Raw genomic sequence first — 10,121 nt, forward strand, 5'->3', positions numbered from 1 at the left:
ACCTGGTTTGCATGGTTAGAATCTGGGGCTGAGGTGCTGGGGGCTGGGGCTGCGACTCCCCTGGTACATCCTTCTTGGAACCGCCTTCAAGCAGGTCAAGAAGATTGGTTTGGGGCTGTCTTTTTAAACCCATCTCAGCCTGAGTACCAACTCTTAGAGACTGGAGAGCGGCTTCGGACAAATGAGGGTCTCCTAGATCACCAGAGGGGTCCTGGGATTGATCAGCTAGGTCAAACACACTATATTCGTCCTCGGAGGAACTCAGTTCAACCACCTCCCTTGCCTTCTTAGATGGTCCTTTCTCAGCCACCGTTACTCGCTGGGATGAAGAGAGGCCTGATAGCGGAATGCCTTCAGGTATATAAGATCCCTCAGTAAAAGCAAAACCGTCCTCCACCACGGTAATCTGCGTAAGCCGAGGGTCACGAGCTCTAATTACATGCTTCGGGACTGGGAATGATTTCTGAGCTGGATCGCATCCGAGGATTTGATGAGCAACCCTGACCTGGTTATCAGGTTCGTTCAAGAAGAGGTCCGACCTAAGAACGGTTTCTAAATCCGCTTGTTAACCAAGTGGAAATGACGTGCAAAAGCGTGCGATCTGCGAAGAGAAAAGCGAAATTCCTATGTTAATCAACCAAGTCGAATATACAGGTATAAAACTTGAAAATACTAAACCTAGATTGTCTTGTACTCGGATGCCCTACCTGGCTCCCCCTCTACTGTTGGGCAATGAAAGCCATCGTGCCACTCTCCGACACTATGAGAAATCTTGGTTAAACCCTTGTTAGTCAGGAAGACACTGGATGAGACGAACCCTATCGTCCCTTGTCTTCATATAGTACGTTTTACCCTCAGGTTGATGAGGTTGTACACACCTTCACATCATGGTGAGTTAGTCTCAGAGCCCCATTTTCTCATTCAGGGTATCTACACACCCTAATATCCTAAATACATTCACGGCACACTGAGTAGGAGCCAGGCGAAAATGCCTAAGGTAATTGAGGGTCACTGGCCTCATAGGGATTCTCATCCCTCTCTCTACGAAAGCAACTATCGGGATCACGACTTCACCCTCTCTCCTCTTAAGGTACCACTCCCCTTCTTCACAGTACTTCAAACTCACATTATTGGGTATTCCATAGTCGACAATGAATTTGCTCATCATCTCATCGGACTCGACCAACTTCTTAAACTTACCCATTCCCCAAAGACAACTAAAAGTTCTAAAAGAGGAAAAGGAGGAGTAAAATCAAGGAAATTGGGGATCACTAGAAAAAGAAGACTTACAGAAGTATGAGGATACTCTTCAGATAGTGTACAAGTCGAACCAGATTCAAATCATACGCGTCAATAAGTGTAAGCGCGAAAATGATGAAACCAGGCGGTTCAAACAGGTATTTATACTCCCTCTTAGGTTCCCCAAATGTAACCGCTTGCTCATAAAAGCAAAAGATCATGCCATTGAAAATGGGAAACGTGGTGCCGCCAAAATTTAATGTGGGCACCTATTAAGTCTTGAAACGCTAAAAATGCGCATCGGGCAGTCAAAAAGCCGCCAGCGTCAACACAAACCGAAGTGGGGCAACTCGTATGGAGGACCCGCAAGTATCAAAACCCTTCTCCTCGTCCGAGGGAACGTGCAGCAGGGTTTTGAGGGGCTATTGTGGGGCCCGTGGGCCTGATAGCCTCGACCCATCGTGTAGCAGGCCCGAGGCCCATGCCGAGGAGCACAGACTATTCAGGGCTAGATTGGAGAAAGCCTCTTTTCCCCAATCCACGCCGAGGACCTCCTTATCTTCGGCCTGACAAAGATGATTTTCGGGAGAGACTAACTCCAAAGTAAGCTGTCACTCTCGCATTTAATGCACTCAACTAACCCCCCTGGCCGCATTAATGGGGAGGTAACCCCTTGGCAGGATAACGTTGATCAGAGTGAACCACTTGAGTACTGATAAGACCTCTGATGGGACGAACGGCCAGAAGAAAGGCAAATAGATGATCAACAGATGGAAGAAGGAGATAGGAAGATGAAAACTATATAAGAAAAGCAAGTAAAGTAAAATGAAGGGGGGAAAGAAAATGGAGAACAACAAGGTCTCCTCGGCCACAGGCCGAGGAGCATCCCCCCATTTGTAAAGAAATTCTGAGTATTTTTTATAATGAAAGCTCATTCATGGTGATCGACGGCCAGAGCCTAAACCTTTAACCCACTCTCTATAAATTTATTGTTTGGGCTGGATTAGGCCGAAAACCCATTCATATTCAGGGTCAATCCAAATTGAGTCCCTGCACTCTCTTTTTTAGAAACAAACACCCACATGTTAATGTCTTTTTTCTTTTTTTAAGAAACAGACACACATGTCACAAACAAGGAAGAAAGAATGGTCTTCAAACACAAAGTCACACAAGAAACTTCACTCAAAATTTAGTGTGACTTTTAAAGAAATGTGAGGCAAACTATAGTACACTAAACATATCATTTTAAGGAATATAGGCCAATTATCTTTTCTTTTTTGAAAAACAAACATATATACATGCAAAAAAAAGTGAGTGAGGTTGTAATATACAATGTACATTTGAGGGTAATGTGCATATTCAAAAATAAAGATAAAGATAAATTACAAATTGTATTTCGTTAAAAAAAATTATAAATTGAATCCTCTAATTTAAACGTTTCTCATTTCCATTCCCTTGATAAAAAAAAAAAAAAAAAAAAAAAAAACATCAACGCTCACGCGAAACGCATGCAATAAGGCTAGTAACATATTATCTTTTTTATCAAGGGAATGGAAATGAGAAACGTTTAAATTAGAGGATTCAATTTATAATTTTTTTTAACGAAATACAATTTGTAATTTATCTTTATCTTTATTTTTGAATATGCACATTACCCTCAAATGTACATTGTATATTACAACCTCACTCACTTTTTTTTGCATGTATATATGTTTGTTTTTCAAAAAAGAAAAGATAATTGGCCTATATTCCTTAAAATGATATGTTTAGTGTACTATAGTTTGCCTCACATTTCTTTCAAAGTTACACTAGATTTTGAGTGAAGTTTCTTGTGTGACTTTGTGTTTGAAGACCATTCTCTCTTCCTTGTTTGTGACATGTGTGTCTGTTTCTTAAAATAAGAAAAAAGACATTAACATGTGGGTGTTTGTTTCTAAAAAAGAGAGTAATTGTCAAAAATTTATCTCTACTTAAAAAATTTCTATATTGGTTTTCTAGAGATGTTTGTATTGTGTCTTTATATTAAAACTCAATTTTCTCTCTCCTGTGTGTGGACGAAAATAGTTCTTTCTTTTATATATATAACATGAACAAAATTACCTTTATATGAGTGATAAATGCGTTTTAGAAATTTGAGTAAATTGCATTTTTCTACGCTAAACTATAGGGTACTTTATTTATTTATTTATTTTTACTACTTAAAGTTTTTGCCGTTAGACCCTGTCACTTATTTCGTAAAATTGTGCTGTTATGATACTTATATATTGTCTCCATTTTGTTATGCTTAATGGTTGCAGAGGACGAGGGAGGATTTAACTTTGATAAGAAATATGAAAAGGGACCGTCTCGATGGGGAGAGATTTGACCCGAATGGAGCATGTGTGGACATGGAACAATGCAATCTCCAATTGATTTGTTGAATAAGAGGGTTGAAGTTGTTTCCCATTTGGGGAGACTTAAGAGGAGTTACAAGACCGCTTATGCAAAGAGAGGGAGAAAGATTAGTTCAATCCCATCATACTTAATTATATGGGTCAAACCATTGACTATTAAACATTCTCTAATAAGGACAAAGTGAAGTTATATACATGGGTCCTTCAATCGTTTCATTGTTAAATACAGTTCAGCCTAAAAGTTTTAGAGGCCTAAGGAAAAAAATTTCAAAGCAGGATACGGCCAAAATTCGGCCCCGGTAATAAAATCCGAGACCGACGCGATAAAACCTGAAAAATGATGAGGCTCGAACTGAAAAATTTGACCAGATAGTTCAGGTCAGTTTCGAGTCATATGTTCACCCACCCAAGTCATTTAGGTCGAGTCCTGGTTGGGAACAAACCCAACCTAGCCCGACCCATGGACAACCCAACATATAAATTAGATTTTCAAAATAAAAATTATATATGTAAAATAAAAAGACTGTTTTTTTTTTTTTAAAACCAATTTTTTTTCTTTTAATTAAAAAAAAAAAAAAAAAAAAAGCCTCACCGCTTGCGCAAACCTCGTGTGATGAGGCTAGTAAAATATTGTCCTTTTTATCAATAGAATGAAAATGAGAAACATTTGAATTAGAGGATTCAATTTATAATTGTTTTTTTAATGAAATACAATTTGTAATTTATCTTTACTTTTCTTTTTAAATATACACATTACCCTTAAATGTACACTGTATGTTACAACCCCATTCACTCTTTTTTACATGTATATGTTTGTTTTTCAAAAAAGAAAAGATAATTGGCCAATATTTCATAAAATGATATGTTGAGTGTACTATGGTTTGCCCCACATTTCTTTAAAAGTCATTTTGGATTTTGTGAGAAGTTTCCTATGTGACTTTGTGTTAGAAGACCATTCTCTCTCTCTTTTTTGTGACATGTGTGTCTATTTCTAAAAAAAAAAAGAGAAAAGAAATTAACATGTGTGTGTTTGTTTCTTAAAAAAAAAAAGAGTAATTGCCTAATATTTAACTCTCCTTAAAAAATCTACTATATTGATTTTTTAGTGAAGTTTGTATTGTGTCTTTATATTAAAGCACATTTTTCTCTCTCCTGTGTGGACTAAAATAGGTCTTTCTTTTATATATATAACATGAACAAAATTACCTTTACATGTGTAATAAATGCGTTTTATAAATTTGAGTAAATTGTATTTTTCTACGCTAAACTATAGGGTACTTTATTTTTGCATTTTTTTTTTTTAACTTAAAGTTTTAGCCGTTAGACCCTGTCACTTATTTCGTAAAATTGTGCTGTTATGATACTTATATATTGTCTCCATCCTATTATGCTTAATGGTTGCAGAGGATGAGGACGAATTTAACTATGATGAGAAATGTGAAAAGGGACCACCTCGATGGGGACAGATTCGAACCGAATGGAGCATGTGTGGACATGGAACAGTGCAATCTCCAATTGATTTGTTGAATAAGGGAGTTGAAGTGGTTTCCTATTTGGGGAGACTTAAGAGTAGTTACAAGTCCGCTTATGCAAATAGAGAAAGAAAGATTAGTTCAACCCCATTATACTTAATTATATGGGTCACACCATTGACTATTAAACATTCTCTAATAAGGACAAAGTAAAGTTATATACATGGGTCCTTCAATCATTTCACTGCTAAATACAGGCCGGCCCAAAGGTTTTAGAGGCCAAAGGCAAAATTTTCAAAGCCAGATCTAGCCAGATTTTGGCCTCAATGATAAAACCCGAGACCGACCCAAAAAAACCCGAAAACGATGAGACTCGAACTGAAAAATCCGACAAGATGGTTCGGTTCAATTTCGGGTAATATTTTCACCCACTTGAGTCATTCAGGTCGAGTCCTGGTTGGGAACAAACCTAACCCGTAGACAGCCTTACTTATAAATTAGATTTTCAAAATAAAATTATATTTGTAAAACAAAAACACAGTTTTTTTTTTCTCATATAATTAAAAACAAAAAGATTCACCACACGCGCTACTGTTGATTTTCTAATTACTTTATCCACTTATAAATTAAATTCTCAAAATGAAAAATTATATATATAAAAGAAAAACACCAATTTTTTTTCTTTTAATTTAAAAAAAAAAAAAGCCTAATCGCTCGCGCGAAGCTCGTGTGATGAGGCTAGTAAAATATTGTCCTTTTTATCAACGAAATGAAAATGAAAAAAATTTCAATTAGAGGATTCAATTTAAAATTGTTTTTTAATGAAATACAATTTGTAATTTACCTTTACTTTTCTCTTTAAATATACGCATTACCCTTAAATGTACACTGTATGTTACAACCCCATTCACTCTTTTTTACATGTATATGTTTGCTTCTCAAAAAAGAAAAGATAATTGGCCAATATTTCTTAAAATGACATGTTGAGTGTACTATGGTTTGCCCCACATTTCTTTAAAAGTCATTTTGGATTTTGTGAGAAGTTTATTGTGTGACTTTGTGTTAGAAGACCATTCTCTCTCTCTTTTTTTTGACATGTGTGTCTATTTCTAAAAAAAAAGAAAAAAGAAATTAACATGTGTGTGTTTGTTTCTAAAAAAAGAGAGTCATTGTCTAATATTTAACTCTCCTTAAAAAATCTACTATATTGATTTTTTAGTGAAGTTTGTATTGTGTCTTTATATTAAAGCACATTTTTCTCTCTCCCGTGTGTGGACTAAAATAGGTCTTTCTTTTATATATATAACATGAAAAAAATTACCTTTACATGCGTAATAAATGCGTTTTATAAATTTGAGTAAATTGTATTTTTCTACGCTAAACTATAGGGTACTTTATTTCTGCCTTTTTTTTTTCTTAACTTAAAGTTTTAGCCGTTAGACCTTGTCACTTATTTCGTAAAATTGTGTTGTTATGATACTTATATATTGTCTCCATCCTGTTATGCTTAATGGTTGCAGAGGATGAGGGCGAATTTAACTATGATGAGAAATGTGAAAAGGGACCATCTCGATGGGGAGAGATTCGAACCGAATGGAGCATGTGTGGACATGGAACAGTGCAATCTCCAATTGATTTGTTGAATAAGAGGGTTGAAGTGGTTTCCTATTTGGGGAGACTTAAGAGTAGTTACAAGTCCGCTTATGCAAATAGAGAAAGAAAGATTAGTTCAACCCCATCATACTTAATTATATAGGTCACACCATTGACTATTAAACATTCTCTAATAAGGACAAAGTAAAGTTATATACATGGGTCCTTCAATCATTTCACTGCTAAATACAGGCCGGCCCAAAGGTTTTAGAGGCCAAAGGCGAAATTTTCAAAGCCAGATCTGGCCAGATTTTGGCCTCAATGATAAAACCCGAGACAGACCCGAAAAAACCCGAAAACGATGAGACTCGAATTGAAAAATCCGACAAGATAGTTCGGGTCGATTTTGGGTAATATTTTCACCCACTTGAGTCATTATGGTCGAGTCCTGGTTGGGAACAAACCTGACTCGTAGAAAGCCCTACTTATAAATTAGATTTTCAAAATAAAAATTATATTTGTAAAATAAAAACACTGTTTTTTTTTTTTTTTAATTAAAACCAAAAAGATTCACCACACGCGCTACTATTGATTTTCTAATTAATTTATCCATTTATAAGTTAAATTCTCAAAATGAAAAATTATATATATAAAATAAAAACACCAATTTTTTTTAAAATTTTTTTTAAAAAAAAGCCTAATCTCTCTCTCGAAGCTCGTGTGATGAGGCTAGTAAAATACTGTCCTTTTTATCAACGAAATGAAAATGAGAAACATTTCAATTAGAGGATTCAATTTATAATTGTTTTTTAATGAAATACAATTTGTAATTTATCTTTACTTTTCTTTTTAAATATACACATTACCCTTAAATGTACATTGTATGTTACAACCCCATTCACTCTTTTTTACATGTATATGTTTGTTTTTCAAAAAAGAAAAGATGATTGGCCAATATTTCTTAAAATGATATGTGGAGTGTACTATGGTTTGCCCCACATTTCTTTAAAAGTCGTTTTCGATTTTGTGAGAAGTTTATTGCGTGACTTTGTGTTAGAAGACCATTCTCTCTCTCTTTTTTGTGACATGTGTGTCTATTTCTAAAAAAAAAAAGAAAAAAGAAAATAACATGTGTGTGTTTGTTTCTAAAAAAAGAGAGTAATTGTCGAATATTTAACTCTCCTTAAAAAATCTACTATATTGTTTTTTTAGTGAAGTTTGTATTGTGTCTTTATATTAAAGCACATTTTTCTCTCTCCTGTGTGTGGACTAAAATAGGTCTTTCTATTATATATATAACATGAACAAAATTACCTTTACATGTCTAATAATTGCGTTTTATAAATTTGAGTAAATTGTATTTTTCTACGCTAAACTATAGGGTACTTTATTTCTACCTTTTTTTTTTTTCTTAACTTAAAGTTTTAGCCGTTAGACCCTATCACTTATTTCGTAAAATTGTGCTGTTATGATACTTATATATTGTCTCCATCTTGTTATGCTTAATGGTTGCAGAGGATGAGGGAGAATTTAACTATGATGAAAAATGTGAAAAGGGACCATCTCGATGGGGAGAGATTCGAACTGAATGGAGCATGTGTGGACATGGAATAGTGCAATCTCCAATTGATTTGTTGAATAAGAGGGTTGAAGTGGTTTCCTATTTGGGGAGACTTAAGAGTAGTTACAAGTCCGCTTATGCAAATAGAGAAAGAAAGATTGGTTCAACCCCATCATACTTAATTATATAGGTCACACCATTGACTATTAAACATTCTCTAATAAGGACAAAGTAAAGTTATATACATGGGTCCTTCAATCATTTCACTGCTAAATATAGGCCAGCCCAAAGGTTTTAGAGGCCTAAGGCGAAATTTTCAAAGCCAGATCTGGCCAGATTTTGGCCTCAATGATAAAACCCGAGACTGACCTAAAAAAACCCGAAAACGATGAGTAATTAACTGGGTTAAATTTCTAAAATTTTATATTTTTTTGGAATAAGTAATTTAAATTGATATCAAACTGGTTTTTAATCAACACAATATGATTTGAATTTATAACGCCTGTTCTATAATTATTATTTTTTATCATCAAATTAAAATATGAATAAATTTTTAGTATAAACAAGATTCAAACAAAAGTTCATTATTTGATTATAAAAAATTTTACCAATTAAAATAAATACTGATGACATATTGTATAGATTCCAAAGAATAAGCTACTATGTTACTCAGAGTGTGGATTTGTATTTTGAGAAAGTCTATAAATATATATATATATATATATGTGCACATATGCTAATGTTGTAAATTTTCAATCATATTGATACGTAAAAAAATTGAGTGAGGCCGAACTCAAATAAAAACAGTAAAAAGCTTGTAAACTCTACGTAGCACTGCTTTTTTGTCTTTTACAAATGGTCTCCACCTGTGTGGCCATTACAGGCCCACAGGCCATAGCTGGACGGATCTACATTGATAATTTAGACTACAGTACGGGTTCTTGGCGTTTTAGGAATTTCCCATTGTATAATGAATTGGGCCCAAATGTGAATGCTATTTCGGCGTTTTATGTACAACAACCGGAATATGGTAAAAAGTAAAAACCAAAATCTTGATGATTCGGATACAAATTTACCAAAAATAAAAATAAAATGGCTAAAAGTACAAAAGGTGTGAAATAATTGTGAGAAAGATGAATGATTTCTTTTTAGTTAAATCATATATTATATGCTCTAATTTTGTTTAAAATAGAATTCAGTGCAATAAGTTTTTATTCGTTCAATTTAGTTCTTTAATTTTTATTTTTATTCAATTCAATCATTTAATTCACTATATTAAATGGATGTTAAGTTCTTTATAAAAACGATGACATTTTGTTATTTTTGAAGTTCTTAAATTTAATAAATAATAATAATACTAATGCTAATAATTGGGGAAAAAATAGAAATTGATATATTTTTAAAAAAATAAAAGAAGAAAGAAAAGAAGGGGGAAATTTGAGCAAAAGTCTTGCTTGCATTGCATTTTTAAAGATCTTCATCTCTAAAAGATTTAATATTTGTAAACATCTTGTACTCTAAAAAAATGAAATTATTTTTTTGGATTTTTTTTTTTTTTTTAAGATTGAAAATTATTCGGATGAAGCTTCAATTTTAGGGGAAAGAAAAATCAAACCTATTAAAAATAAAACCATTAACCGAAAAAAAAAAAATCAATCTAAATACAAAACTACTACACACAATCTAATCTCTAAAATTTCACAAAAACATCAAAATTCATTATCTTCAAACACTCACCATATATATATATATATATATATTATTGTGGTTACAATCTTACTGAAAAAAAATGGAAACCAAAATAAAAAAAATACCTAAAAAATAACAAAAAATATAAAACAATAAAAAATAATAAACAATTCT

This window comes from Quercus suber, unplaced genomic scaffold (assembly GCF_002906115.3).
Source record: "Quercus suber isolate HL8 unplaced genomic scaffold, Cork oak 2.0 scaffold_239, whole genome shotgun sequence".
Lineage (NCBI taxonomy): Eukaryota > Viridiplantae > Streptophyta > Magnoliopsida > Fagales > Fagaceae > Quercus > Quercus suber.